Below are 15,194 nucleotides of genomic sequence, written 5' to 3'. Positions count from 1 at the left end.
GTTGGTTAGGCTCGTCTTGAACTCCCAGCCTCAGGTAATCTGCCTGCCTCGGCCTCCCAAAGTGCTGGGATTACAGGCATGAGCCACACCCGGCCCGAAACTCCATCTCAAAAAAAAAAAAAAAAAAAAAAGCAGACTCTATTTGAGTTTAGAATACATTCCTAAGGCAATCCTGTTGTCTCTATACTTGACACTGAACTATATCAAGACATATGATACTGTGGCACGTGACAGAACTATCAAGGGATTGGGAGGTGTTGGTGTAGTTTAATCCAGAGATTCAATTCAAATGATGCCCCAGAACTTGGCTTCTCTCAGTCTCTCTTCTCTGTCCTTCTTCATGTTGGCTTCATTCTCAGGCTTCACGTGGCGGTAGCCTATCTGGACTTACAGCTTCCACACAGGTTCTGGAATTTACTATGATTAGACTCATTTGGGAATGACTTAAATAAGGAGTGACATTTGAGCTGGAACTTAAAGGAAGAATGAGATTTGTGAATGGTTGCCCAGAAATAGCCTAGGCAAAGCCATAAGGATATGTGAGAGCTTGGAATGTTTGGGGAAGTCCAAAATTCTAACTCATCAGAGGTATGTGTAGTGGGCATTGGAGGAGGTGTATACTGAAGTGGCCAATATTTATCCAGAATTTTAGATGGCATCCCTACCCAACCTACATAATTTTGGCAAACATCATTCCTTCTACTCTACCTACTTATGCTAAGGAATGACGTAGATTGCCAGAAAACAACTACTAGAAGCTAGATGAGAGACATGGAACAGTTCCTTCCCTCCCAGCCCTCGGAAGAAACCAACTCTACTGATGTCTCAATCTCACACTTCCAACTTCCAGAACTGTGAGACAATACCTTTCTGTGGTGTCAGCCACCTAGTCTGTTTTACTTTATTATAGCAGTCTTAGCAAACTAGTATGGAAGGAAGAGCACAGATAAAGGATGTGTTATCAATCAAGTCACCAGTGTGAGCAAATAGATCCTAATCCCCCTGGAGAACTCTGGCAGACGGTGTAGAATGTACAACTCAAAATTATCCTACCAGACAGACCCCAACAGTAATGGGTAAAGATTTGAATAGATATTTTTCCCAAGAAGATATACAAATGGCCAGTAAGTACAAGAAAAGATGCTCAACATCATTCATCATTAGGGAAACGCAAATCAAAAGCACAATGAGATATATCACACCCACTAGGATAACCACAATTAAAAAGACAATAATAACAAATGTTAGTGAGAATGTGAAGGAATTAGAACTCTCATTCATTGCTGGTATGAATGAAAACTGGCACAGCTACCTAGGAAAACAGTTTTCCAGTTCTTAAAAGGTTAAACATAGAGTTATCCTATGACCCAGAAACTCCACTCCCAGTTATTATATACCCAAGACAATTGAAAAAAATGTTCACACAAAACTAGTACATGAATATTCACAGCAGCATACTCAGAATAGCCAAAAGTGGAAAAAATCCAAGTGTCCGTCAGCTGATAAGTGGTTAAACAAAATGTGGTATATCCATGCAATGAAATAGATTTCATATATAAAAAGAAATAGATTATTGATACATGGTACAACATGAATGAATCTTGAAAACATTATATTAAGTGACAGAAGCCAGTCATAAAAGCCCACATATTATATGACTCCATACAATATGTTTTATATAAAATTTCCAGAATAAGCAAATCCATAGAGACAGAAAACAGATTAGCATTTGCTAGGGGCTAGTGGGAGGGTGGAATGGGGAATTACTGCTAATAAGCACAGAATTTTTTTTTGGAGTGATGAAAATGAACTGAAATTAAACAGTGGTGATGGTTGCACAACTATTTTTAGTTAATATACTAAAACCCATTGAATTGTACACCTAAAAATGTGAGCTTTATGGTATGTGAATTATATCTTAATAAAAATAAGAGGGACAAAATATTTTTAAAAAATTATCCTGCCTGGGGGCGGAGGGAGCTGGAGTATTTATCCACCATCTTCTAACCATCATTGGTTTGAAGAATGTTCTTGGGATATATTTGATTCTCTGGAGCTTGTGGTCTGACTGGTGCAAGCATTTCCGAACCATAGAGAGCCTTCAGACAAAGATTTGCAAGTGTTGGCACTTGGAAGTTGGGCTCAGATATTTTTAGGAGCTATCCTTTCCAAAAGTGTGGAAAGTTCTCTATGGCTCATGGGCAAATGTGCTTGCCTTCTGGGCTTATACAGTACTGACTTCTTGTTGCTCTGTCTTCATGTAAGTCAAAAGTAATCCCTAAACTTGAAAGTTGAAGCATTATCTATGAGGGCTTTCCATGAAATGTTTCCATTCAATTAATTTTGAGATTAGCCACAGTTATCTTAGCTGCAAACAGTGGAAATCAACCCTGACTAGAATGACTATACCGTGATGCTTCGCTTAACGACAAGGATACATCGAGAGAAATTAGTCATTCGGTGATTTTTGTCTTGTGAACATTATCAAGTGCACTTACACAAACCTACTATAACCTACTACACACTTACACGATATGGTAGAACCTATTGCTCTTAGGTGAGAAGCCTGTACCTCCTGTTACTGTACTGAATACCATAGGCAATTGTAACACAATGGTCAGTATTTGTGGATCTAAACATAGAAGAGATACAATAAAAATATGGTATAAAAGGTAAAAAATAGTACACTTATATGGGCACTTCCCATGAATGGAGCCTGCAGGACTGGAAGTTGCTGTGGGTATCAGTGAGTGAGAGGTGAGTGAATATGAAGGCCTAGGACATCACCGTACACTACTGCTGTAGACGTTATAAACACTGTACATTTAGGCTATACTAAATTTATAAAAAACTATCTTTCTTTGTTCAATAGTGAATTAACCTTAGCTTACTGTAGCTTTTATTTTATAAACAAAAAATTTTTAAGCGTTTTTGACTCTCGTAATAACACTTAGCTTAAAACACAAAGACATTGTACTACTGTACAAAAATATTTCTTTCTTTCTTTTTTTTTTTTTTTTTGAGATGGAGTCTTGCTCTGTCACCCAGACTGGAGTTGTAGTAGCATGATCTTGGCTCACTACAACCTCTGCCTCCCAGGTTCAAGCCATTCTCCTGCCTCAGCCTCCCAAGTAGCTGGGATTACAGACGTGCACCAACCACACCCAGCTAATTTTTGCATTTTTAGTACAGACGGGGTTTCACCATGTTGGTCAGGCTGGCCTCGAACTCCTGACCTTGTGATCTGCCCGCCTTGGCTTCCCAAAGTGCTGGGATTACACGCATGAGCCACTGTGCTCGGCCTATTTTCCTTATTCTGTAAGCTTTTTTCTCTTTTTATTTTTAGTTCTTTAAACTTTTTAAGTTTTTTTGTTAAAAACGAAGACACAAACACACACATTAGCCTAGGCCTACCCAGGGCCGGGATCATCAGTGTCACTGTCTTCCACTTCGACGTCTTGTCCCGCCGGAAGGTCTTTAGGGGTAAAAACATCCATGGAGCTGTCGTCTCCATGATCAGAATGCCTTCTTCCGGAATACTCCTGCAGGACCTGCCTGAGGCTGTTCTACAGTTAATTTAAAAAAAATATAAGTAGCAGGAGTAGGGTCTAAAACAATGATAAAAAGTATAGGATAGCAAATACATAAACCAGAAACATAGTCATTTATTATCAAGTGTTATGTACTATACATAATTGTATGTGTTACACTTTTTTTTTTTTTTTTTTTTGAGACGGAGTCTCGCTCTGTTGCCCAGTTTGGAGTGCAGTGGCGCCATCTTGGCTCACTGCAATCTCCGCCTCCTAGGTTCAAGCAGTTCTCCTTGCCTCAGCCTCCCGAATAACTAGGATTACAGGCGCCTACCACCCCGCCAGGCTAATTTTTGCAGGTTAGTAGAGATGGGGTTTTGCCATGTTGGCCAGGCTGGTCTCGATCTCCTGACCTCAGGTGATCCGCCTGCCTCAGCCTCCCAAAGTGCTGGGATTACAGGTGTGAGCCACAGCGTCCAGCCCGTGTTACACTTGTTTATACGACTGGGAGCACAGTAGGTTTGTTTACACAAGCATCCCCACAAACACGTGAGTAATGCATTGCACTGCCATATTATGATAGCTATGACATCACTAGGCAATAGGAAATTTTCAGCTCCATTATAATCTTGTGGGACCACCATCATATGTGAGGTCCATCATTGACCAAAATGTCATTATGCAATGCGTGACTATAATAAAAAAAAAGATGGTTAATAACGTGTTCATGAGGACATGGAGAAATTGGAACTCTCATTCATTGCTGTAAAAAGAAAATGAATTATTGTAAAAGTTTCAGTGGCCCCAAGACTTACTGGAAAAGCTGGAGAATCAGGCTCAAACGGTGGGAAGGAACAAAGGAAACCACACTGTGAAAACCAAAGCCAAAGTCAGGACACAGGAGGTGTTGCCAGGACACTGGTGCTTCCTTCAGCAGTGCGGGCTTGAAAGGGTTACCTGCTCACACAGCAGATGAAGCCAGCATTAGGCAGGATTTTTAATCCGGGGCTACCTAAATCCAAAGCCACACACTCTTTTCTATGAGTTTGCAATTTCTTTATAAGTAAGATGAATACATAAGACAACCACGAATAATGATGCAACAAGGGATTTAGACAGCATCCGTAAGTGCCAGATGCAATTTAAGAGGTATTATTACATGCAGCCATAATCTACAATCATATTTGTGTCTCAAACAGCTAATCGCCGAAGTTGCCAGGCAATTATATTTGTCAGGCACGAGTCTGGGTGAACAGGTAAATGATCTACACCCCAGAGACAATCAAAGATTTAGCCCCTCCTCCCTTTTGTACTAATCTCCAGCTCAGATTTTCTGATCCTACTTTGTTTGCCTCCATTTTGAAACCCTTCCCTCATCCTGTATTTTTACCACCTGGTTCTATGTGTCATCAAATCTTCCTTATTTACAGTCACCTTCATGAAAGAACTTTCAATGTTCAGCTGCTCTAGAACAACAGCTCTCACACCTTTTGTCTCAGGACCTTTCAACTACTATTAAAAATTATCGAGAATGCCAAAGAGTCCTGTTGGTGTGGATTATTTGCTGCATTAGAAATTAAAACAGGCGGCCAAGCGCAGTGGCTCATGCTAGTAATCCCAGCACTTTGGGAGGCCGAAGTGGGTGGATCATGAGGTCAGGAGAGTTCGAAACCAGCCTGACCAACATGATGAAACCCCATCTCTACTAAAAATACAACGTTTAACCTAGTGTGGTTGCACGTACCTGTAATCCCAGCTACTCGAGAGGCTGAGGCAGGAAAATAGCTTAGGCCGGGGAGGTGGACGTTTTGGTGAGCAGAGATTGCACCACTGCACTCCTGCCTGAGCGACAGAGGAAGACTCTGTCTCAGAAAAATAAAAAAGAAGAAAGAAATTAAAACAGGTCAGGTGGAGCAGCAGTGGCTCACACTGTAATCCCAGAGCTCTGGGAAGCTGAGGTGGGAGGATTGTTTGAGGCCAGGAGTTTGAGACCAGCCTGGGCCCACATAGCGAGACCCTGTTTCTAGGAATAATTTATTAACTGAGCATGGTGGCACACGCCTGTAGTCCCCGCTACTCAGGAGGCTGAGACAGGAGAATCCCTCGAGCCCGGGTGTTCGAGTTAGAGTGAACTATGATCACGCACTGTACTCCAGCCTGAGCAACAGAGTGAGACCTAGTCTCAAAAGAAAAGAAAGATTAAAACATAAATTTTTAGAAACAATAAAAGAGGACACATTAACAGAAATAACATGTTTATGAAAAATAACTATATTTCAGAAAGAAAATGTTTGTGAGATGAGCTACATTTTCATGTCTGCCTCCGCATTCAATCTGTTCCCATATCACACTGGAAAATTCCACTTGCGCTTGTGAGAGATTGAGAGTGAAAAGGCAGCAACATCAGTATTATTACGAAAATATTTTGACCTTAAAGATATTCTGGAAAGGGAGAACCAGGAAATCCCCTATTACAAGTTGAAAATTGATGCCATTTTTTTCTTTGGAGACAGAGTCTTGCTCTGTTGCCCAAACTTGAGTGCAACGGCATGATCTCAGCTCACTGCAACCTCTGCCTTCCCTGTTTCAAGTGATCCTTCTGCCTCAGCCTCCTGAGTAGCTGGGATTATAGGTATGCACCACCACGCCTAGCTAATTTTTTTGTATTTTTATTAGAGACAGGGTTTCATTGTGTTGGCCAGGCTGGTCTTGAACTTCTGACCTCAGGTAATCCAAGGCTACCTTGGCCTCCCAGAGTGCTGGGATTACAGGTGTGAGCCATGGCACCTGGCCCCAGTGCCATTTTTGATGCTCTTTTTTTCTTTGTGTGGATCCATTTTTCCATCTGTTAAGAAACTGGTGGCTCACGCCTGTAATCCTAGCACTTTGTGAAGCAAAGGTGGGAGGATTGCTTGAACCCAGGAGTTTGAGACCAGCCTGGGCAACATAGGGAGACCTCCTCACCACAAGAAAAAGTTTTAAAGATTAGCCAGGTGTGGCTGGGAGCGGTGGCTAACTCATGTAATCCCAGCACTTTGGGAGGCTGAGGTGGACTGATCACCAGAGGTCAGGAGTTTGAGACCAGCCTGGCCAACATGGTGAAACCCCGTCTCTACTAAAAATACAAAAATTAGCCAGGCATGGTGGTGCGCACCTGTAATCCCAGCTACTCGGGAGGCTGAGGCAGGAGAATAGCTTGAGCCTGGGAGGTGGAGGTTGCAGTGAGCCTAGATCATGCCACTGCCCTCCAGCCTGGGCAACGGAGTAAGACTGTCTTAAAAAAAATTAGCCAGCCGGGCGCGGTGGCTCAAGCCTGTAATCCCAGCACTTTGGGAGGCCGAGACGGGCGGATCACAAGGTCAGGAGATTGAGACTATCCTGGCTAACACGGTGAAACCCCATCCAGCCTGGGTGACAGAGTGAGACTCCATCTCAAAAAAAAAAAAAAAAAATTAGCCACGTGTGATGGTGCGCACCTGTGGTCCCAGCTACTGAGGAGGCTGAGTGGGAGAATTGCTTGAGCCTGGGAGGTTGAGGCTACAGTGAGCCATGATCGCACCACTGCACTTTAGCTTGGGTAACAGTGAGACCCTTTTTCAAAACAAAAAGCCATCAAACTGTCTTCCAAAGTGGCTGTACTATTTTGTGTCCCCACTAGCAATAAATAAGAGTTCCTGCTGTTCCACAGCCTCTCCAGGATTTGGTGTTGTCAGTACTTTGGATTTTGGCCATTCTAGGCAAGATGGGGAGTGTTCAGGGTGGCATGGCCATAGGTTATTTTGGCCATTCTAATAGGTGTGTAGTGGTATCTCACTGTTTTAATTTGCAGTTCCTTAATGACATACGATGTAGAGCATCTTTTCATTTTTTTTTTTTGTCATCTGCGTGTCTTCTTTGTTGATGTATCTGTTCATTTCTTTTGCCCATTTTTATATTGGGTTGTTTCATATCTTATCATTAAATCTTGTGAGTTCTTTGTATATTTTAAATACAAGTCCTTTATCAGAGAGGTGCTTAGCAAATATTTTCTCCTGGTCTGTGGCTTGTGTTTTCAGACTCTTTTGCAGGGCGTAAGGGTTTTTTGTTTGTTTGTTTTTGTTTTTTGGTAGAGATTGGATCTTGTTATGTTGGCAAGGCTAGTGCCGAACTCCTGGTCTCAAGTGATCCTCTTGCTTCTGAGAGATCAAGTGTTGGAATTACAGGCATGAGCCACTGAGATTAGTTATAAGCTTTTACTGTTAAATAAGTCCAACTTAACAATTTTTTCTTTTGTGGGTTGTGCTTTTGGTGTTGTATCTAAAATTCACTGTCAAATCGGAGGTTTAGGTTGAGTTTTTAGTTTTTTATTTTTATTTTTGAGACAGAGTCTTGCTCTGTCGTCCAGACTTGGGTGCGGTGGCAAGATCTCGGCTCACTGCAAGCTCTGCCTCCCAGGTGCAAGCGATCCTTCTGCCTCAGCCTCCCAAGTAGCTGAGATTACAGGCATGCACAACCATGCCTGCCTAATTTTTGTATTTTTAGTAGAGAAGAGTTTTCACCGTGTTGGCCAGGCTGGTCTTGAATTTCTGACCTCAACTGATCTGCCTGCCTTGGCCTCCCAAAGTGCTGGGATTACAGGTGTGAGCCACCATGCCCAGCCGAGCTTGGATTTTTAAAAAGCCACTGAATTGTGAGTGATTTGTTACACAGTATTGTTTTTACAAAGGCTAAAATTGATGTGTAATCCTTTAAATTTATTCAAAGCACAAAATTTGATTCAACTAATTTTTTTCCACCCAAACATTTCTGTAAAGGCAGCTAATACTTCTGCTTATTAGATTTCAAGGCAATCACTTCAAGTCATCTTATTGTTTTGATTTACAGTTTTTGAAAATTAAAGGGAGTCAGAGAGATTTGAGACATTTGTTCTGATTTTCCCTCAGCTCTCCACTTGTAGAGATCCACTTCTCCAGCTGCTCTTAGCTGATAGTGACATTTTCCTATTGCCTAAACCTGAATCTGCTGTTCCATCTTGGGAACAGTCCCTCAAGTTCCCAAGCTTCTGATTATTATCAGCTTTGAAGTTCTGCTAATTTCCCGCTGTTAACCCAAAGACAGATCCCTTTACATTTTCTCCATTCTACCTCCAAACAGGGCATTTGTCCTGAGATGTGACAGCACCTGCCTTCATGTGGAGTGATCATCTTTGATGTTTGTTTACATCTTTGTTATTCATATAGCTAATTTGGAATCAGACAAGACCCGAACTGGTCAGTGTTTCAAGATAATTATTGTCAACCCTGCTGCACTCAAAAATGGAATGCCCAGCCCCGGCTCAGTGGCTTATCCCTATAATCTGAGCATTTTGGGAGGTGGAGGTAGGAGGATCTCTTGAAGCCAGGAGTACAAGACCAGCCTGGGCAACAGAGTGAGACCCTGTCTCTACGAAAAATAAACATAATTAGCTGGGCATGGTGTTTTGTACCTGTAGTCCCAGCTACTCGGGAGGCTGAGGTGGGAGGATCACTTGAGCCTCAGAGGTCGAGGCTGCAGTGATCCATGATGGTGCCACTGCATGCCAGCCTGGGTGACAGAACATGACCCTGTCTCAAATAAATAAGTAAATAAATAAATAAATAAATGCTTGAATACTGTGGTGTTAAATAGCATGCAATTCAAGCAGGTGAAATGAAAAGACATGTGTAATAAACTTCAGGCACTTATGACCCCAGCATTAGAAAAATGCTTGTAAGCATGCAGCTCTCCATGTAATGATGTGGGAAGATTCTCCAAGACATACTGTTAAGTGACAAAAAGTAACTTACAGAAAGGGGATATAATATGTGTCTTTGGATTAAAAAGGGAGGAGTGGGAAAGGAAGGGAGTAAAAATAAGAACCTATATTTATACTTTAATATATGTGCATAAAGAAACTCTGAACTGGGCATGGTGGCTCATGCCTGTAATCCCAGCACTTTGGGAGGCCAAGGTAGGCGGATTGCCTGAGGTCAGAAGTTTGAGACCAGCCTGGCCAACATGTCAAAACCCCGTCTCTATTAAAAATACAAAAATTGGCTGGGCGCGGTGGCTCACGCCTGTAATCCCAGCACTTTGGGAGGCCGAGGTGGGCAGATCATGAGGTCAGGAGATCAAGACCATCCTGGCTAAAATGGTAAAACCCCATCTCTACTAAAAATACAAAAAATTAGCCAGACATGGTGGCGGGCATCTGTAGTCCCAGCTACTTGGGAGGCTGAGGCAGGAGAAAGGCAGGAACCCAGGAGACGGAGCTTGCAGTGAGCCGAGATCATGCCACTGCACTCCAGCCTGGGCGACAGAGCGAGACTCTGTCTCAAAAAAATAAATAAATAAAAATAAATAAATAATTAAAAAATAAATATAAATAAAAATACAAAAATTATCTGGGCATGGTTGTGGGTGTCTATAATCCCAGCTACTAGGGAGGCTGAGGCAGGAGAATCGCTTGAACCCAGAGGCAAAGGTTGCAGTGAGCTGAGATCTCACCACTGCACTCCAGCTGAGATCTCACCACTGCACTCCAGCCTGGGTGACAGAGTGAGACTCCGTCTCAAAAAAAAAAAGAAACTCTGGAAGGGGGTGAAGTGGGAGGGGAAACTGGGAAGATGTAGGGTAAGAAAGAAATGTTTTGCCCTTTATAATTTTTTATTTTTGAATCATGTGAATATAATTTAAAAAATTAAACTTTTAAAATAGAAAGAAAAGAAAAAGAAGAAGCTCTTGAAAACTCTGAAATGCAGATGCTGGCAAGTTCCCAAATAGGACTCTTGATTTTCTCAGTCTGCCTCTTCTGGCCTCAATTCCATCAGTCAAACACAGTCCATTTCTTCCATGTGTCTTCAGTTTCTCTCCCCAGCTTCTCTTTCTTGTGTGCATTCAGGCTCTCAATCTCACCATGAACAAGTTCAGGTCTTTCCTATCCTTGAGAAAGGGGCTCTTTTAATCCTGCCATCCCTCCAGTTACTTCTGTTGTTACTCTTTCCCCTCTCAGCCAGGCATTTTGCAAGATTGCACTCACATCTCACCATTTCCTGTTCATTCACTCTTGACCTTGCTGCTGTCTGGCTCTTCCCCAGCCTCTCATGAAACTGCTCTTGCAAGCACTAAACTGACCTCCATATTGCAAAGCCCAATACAATCCCTGCTGCATTTGACTGCAGGGTTAGTAACTTCATCCTTGACTCTTTCTCCATTGGCTGGTCTCACTGCTTTCCCTGCTTAGCTTTCACCTCTTGGAGTTTTTCCTCCACCCTCCTGATGGGCTCCTCCATCACTGCTCTGAGATGATGATGTCTCCACGATCCAACCTTGACTCAAGAGTCTTCCCTCTCTATTTGGCCTTCGTGTTAACATCAACCACTTTCATGATTTTATCCACCAGCTGATGGTTGATCTGATGACTCCACAACTGGAGGCTCTAATTCTGTTCTTTCTCCCACCTTCACATTATTATATATATCAATGGCCTGCTGGACATTTCCATCTGGTTGTCCCATTTCAACATAACATGTTCAACACTGAACTACCAAACTAGATGCTCTTCTAAAGTCTCACAGTTTTCTTTTGGTCTATCTAGTTGCTCGGGCCAGAAACCTGGGATCACCCTAAACTCTATCCTCTCTCTCTCCACAATCCATCTTTGGATCCTTTATCCTAGTTATTCCTGCATCCACCCCATCTCAACCCCTCCTACTACCACTCTCCTCCTGAGATCATAAACGTCTAAGCTAATTGGGACGCAAGATGGTAGAGTCAGGAGACTTTTAACATACTTTAGTAAGTAGAGGATAATTTTGAGGTAGAGTGAAGATAATTTGGTGACTAATATATGTGCATGAGGACTCAGGATAACTGAGTTTCTACCTGGGTCAGCTGCGACTTGGGGTCAGAAAGGGGAGCAGGCCTGCAGGGAGGGAGATTAAAGTTCCATTTGGACATGTTGATACTGAAGTGCCCATGGGACTGAGACTCATAGTGAAAGTCAAGTTTGGAGCAAAAGATTGAGGGTCACATTTGAAGCCAAGGAAATGAATGTAATTACCCGAGGGAGTGTTTCAAATGAGCATGGACCAAGGAAGGAGTTTTGGAGACTCAAAATTTCAAGAGCAAATAGAGAAGAAGGAGTGGCCAGAAGTAAAAAAAAAAAAAAAAAAAAAAAAAAAAGAACCAGGAAAAAAGCCGTGTCCTGGATGCTGAAGAAGAAAGAATTTTATTTTATTATTTTGAGACAGGGTCTCCCTTTGTCACTCAGACCGGAGTGCAGTGGCGGGATCCTGGCTCACCGCAGCCTTGACCTCCTGAACTCAAGCTATCCTCCGCCTTAGCCTCCCAAAGTAGACTACAGGTGTATGCCACCATGCCAGGTTAATTTTTAAATTATTTTTTAGTAGAGAGGGGGTCTCACTATGTTACCCAGGCAATTCTCCTGCCTCAGCCTCTCAAAGTGTTGGGATTAGGGTGGAATCCACCGCACCAAGCTTGGAAGAGACAATTTTAAGAAGGTGAGAGATGAAGGCTTGGATGCTGATAGTGAAGAATGATACAGAGATAAAGTGGGATAAAGGCTGAAAAGAGGTTATTTGGCTCAGCAGTTGGGTGAGTTTGTACTCATTCAAATATTTCACTATTCGGGGGTCTCTGCCTCTCACTAAGAATCTGACAGGTGAGGGTAAATACTTCTTTTTTTCTGAGTGAGAAGCCAGACCCCTTTATCCAAGCTCAGCCAGAAGGATGCTCCCACGGAGGACTTTGACCCTTGAAAGAGTGATGCAAAGAGATGGGGCAGTCAGATCAGTCAAGGCAGAGGTGCGGTGGGAGGATACAACAGCAATGAAGACCTAAGTAGCTTCTTCTGGTGACTGGTCCCGGGCTGCCGGATATTTCTTGGTTCCTCTCTGTTTTCTAAGCTTACTTTTCCAGCCTTCCTTTCAATCTTGGGAGCCATGTGCACCCTTCCCTAGAAAATCCCATTTCTGCTTCCTCTAGCCAGAGCTGGTTCAGTTCTTTGCAACCAAGAACTCTGAGATGTACAGAGATCTCAGCAGGAGTAATTTCAGAAGCTGGGTATAGGAACCAGCTTGCAGTGGGTTAAATTGAAGTGGAAAATAGGAATTCTTAAAAAAACAAGGAGTGATATCAGAACACTTGGACACAGGGCAGGGAACCTCACTCACCCGGGCCTGTCAGGGGTGGGGGCTGGGGGAGGGAGAGCATTAGGAGAAATACCTAATGTAAATGATGAGTTGATGGGTGCAGCACACCAACATGGCACATGTATACCTATGTAACAAACCTGCACATTGTGCACATGTACCCTAGAACTTAAAGTATAATAATAATAATTAAAACAAAAATAAGGAGCGAAGGGGGAGAGAAAGGCATCTAAGAGAGAAGCAAGGTGGACAAAAGTTAGTTGTTGGAAAGGGAGGTGAGCAGGGCAGAAACCAGTGAAAAAAGTCACTGGAGTAAATTTCTTCCTCCCCTTGACATTTAAGATCTCCCACAATATGATCCTTACCTGGGTTTCTAGACTCAATCCCCAATATTCCCTAGGATTAAGCCACCCAGGACCCTTCATATTTTCCGCACAATGCCCCATTGTCTCTTTTGGTTTGCTTGTTTGTTTTTACTCAGGATATAGCCTTGGCCTGAAGTGTGCCCACAGATTAGACTGTCGATCCCACTGGTCCTCAAAGGCCTGTTTCTGATCCCTCGAATGAAGCGATTTCCTCTGACTTAAAAATTCCCAAAGCAACTCGTACCTCTCTTATCATCTTAATCAGATCGTGTCCTTGAATTATATGAGCTGTATGAGCTGCTTCCTGGCTGGACTGTTTTCCCTGCGGCAGTCACAGGAGGACTCGCACAGGAGGTGCTCGGCATTCACTAGTGGATTCACGGGGAAGAGAACAGCAACATTCTTAGTGGGGATTGAGTTACAATGGTGAGAAGGGTTCTCTGGAAATTATTCTTCTAGCCAGTAGCCTGCCCTCAGCAGACAACAGAGGTTCTGTTCATCAGTGTTAGAGTAGGGAGATGAAGAAATGGAGTTGTACTTGGAGTCCCAGTCTGTGGCAAACCTCGTAATCATCAGTTGTGGGTCATTCTCCCATCTGGGATGTGATTAATAATCTGTACAAGGATCCTGAAGGAACTGCTCCTATATACATTATGGATCTCACAGTATTGAAAAGTCAAACACAAAAGACTCTATAGTATGATTCCATTTACAAGAAGTTCAAACTCAGGCAAAACGAACCCGTGGTGTTAAAAGTGGAAGGCGAGGAGTCAGGTGGCTGAGAGGATCCCCCCATTCTGGGAGCGGGGGTTCTAGGAGCTGATGTTCTGCTGCTCGGTCTAATGGTTACATGGGTGTGTACACTTTGTGATAATTCATTAAACCATATACTTATGATTTCTGCACTTCTCTTTAGGTATATTACATTTTATTTTAAAATATTAGCTGTGCATATGTTATGCCATAAAAAGACTGTAGTGAAAATCAAAAATCAATCAGGTGTTTCAGATACTTAACTTTGAACTTCTGTAAATGTTTTAATGAAACAAAATCAGCACCATGTGTATTTGTTATTAGTTATCCAATTATGCTGTACTAGCAGCAGAACACTTAAAAGGCAACAGGAAGTTAGTTGCACACAACATTAAAGCAAACCACTCTCTTTCACTGCACGATTCGTAGCTACCTTGATTTGCAGGGGCATCATATGTTGCTACAGAAGGGACTAAGTTTTACAGAAGACATTTGTTGAAAATTCTTAAAAATTCCCATAATTACACGTTGTATCAAAAAAGATAGTGAACAGGAAGGAAATGAAATTGTTCTCAGCAGCATTGAACAATGTCTTACTGCTTCCTCTTTGTAATGTGGCAAGTGGGGGTAGGGTGAACAAAATGAGCATCCTGATGGGTTTTATTTTAAGCAGGTATCACTTTATGGTAAACACAAGATATTTTAGTGACAAATGTAATGCTTAGTTGATATTGTCCCACATATTGTGACTCTGCTGGAAGCCTCTATACCAGAGGCCCAAGGAGTTATTCTTTTGTTCCTTTCTTTTCTTCTCTTTTTTTTTTTTTTGAGACAGAGTCTTGCTCCTATGCCCAGGATGGAGTGCAGTGGTGCGATCTCGGCTCACTGCAACCTCCGCCTCCTGGGTTCAAGTGATTCTCCTGTCTCACCCTCCCAAATAGCTGGGATTACAGGCGCCTGCCACGACGTCCAGCTAATTTTTGTAATTTTAGTAGAGATGGAATTTCACCATGTTGGCCAGGCTGGTCTCAAACTCCTGACCGCAGGTGACCGCCTGCCTCAGCCTTCCAAAGTGCTGGGATTACAGGCATGAGCTGCCGCGCGCGGCCTGTTCCTTTCCTTTCTACTCCATGGAGTGAGATAGAAGACAGCACATGCGATTGAAAAGTGGAGAATTCTGATGGTTCTTTTATTAAAGGACAATGAGAAAAGAAGTTATTAAGTTATTAAGAATAGGGTTTCGATTTTGTAATTAAACCCTGTGGAGTATATGCAACTAGAGAGATGGGATAGAGATGCAACTTGCTTTGCTTTGTATAGTATCCAACCACTCTTTATAGCTATGCAGTCTGTCAGATATTGTCCAGACTCTGTAA

This window comes from Trachypithecus francoisi, unplaced genomic scaffold, assembly GCF_009764315.1.
Source record: "Trachypithecus francoisi isolate TF-2019V2 unplaced genomic scaffold, Tfra_2.0 Lachesis_group0, whole genome shotgun sequence".
Classification (NCBI taxonomy): domain Eukaryota; kingdom Metazoa; phylum Chordata; class Mammalia; order Primates; family Cercopithecidae; genus Trachypithecus; species Trachypithecus francoisi.
The sequence above is the reverse complement of the archived record's forward strand: the minus strand, read 5'-3'. Positions refer to the sequence as shown.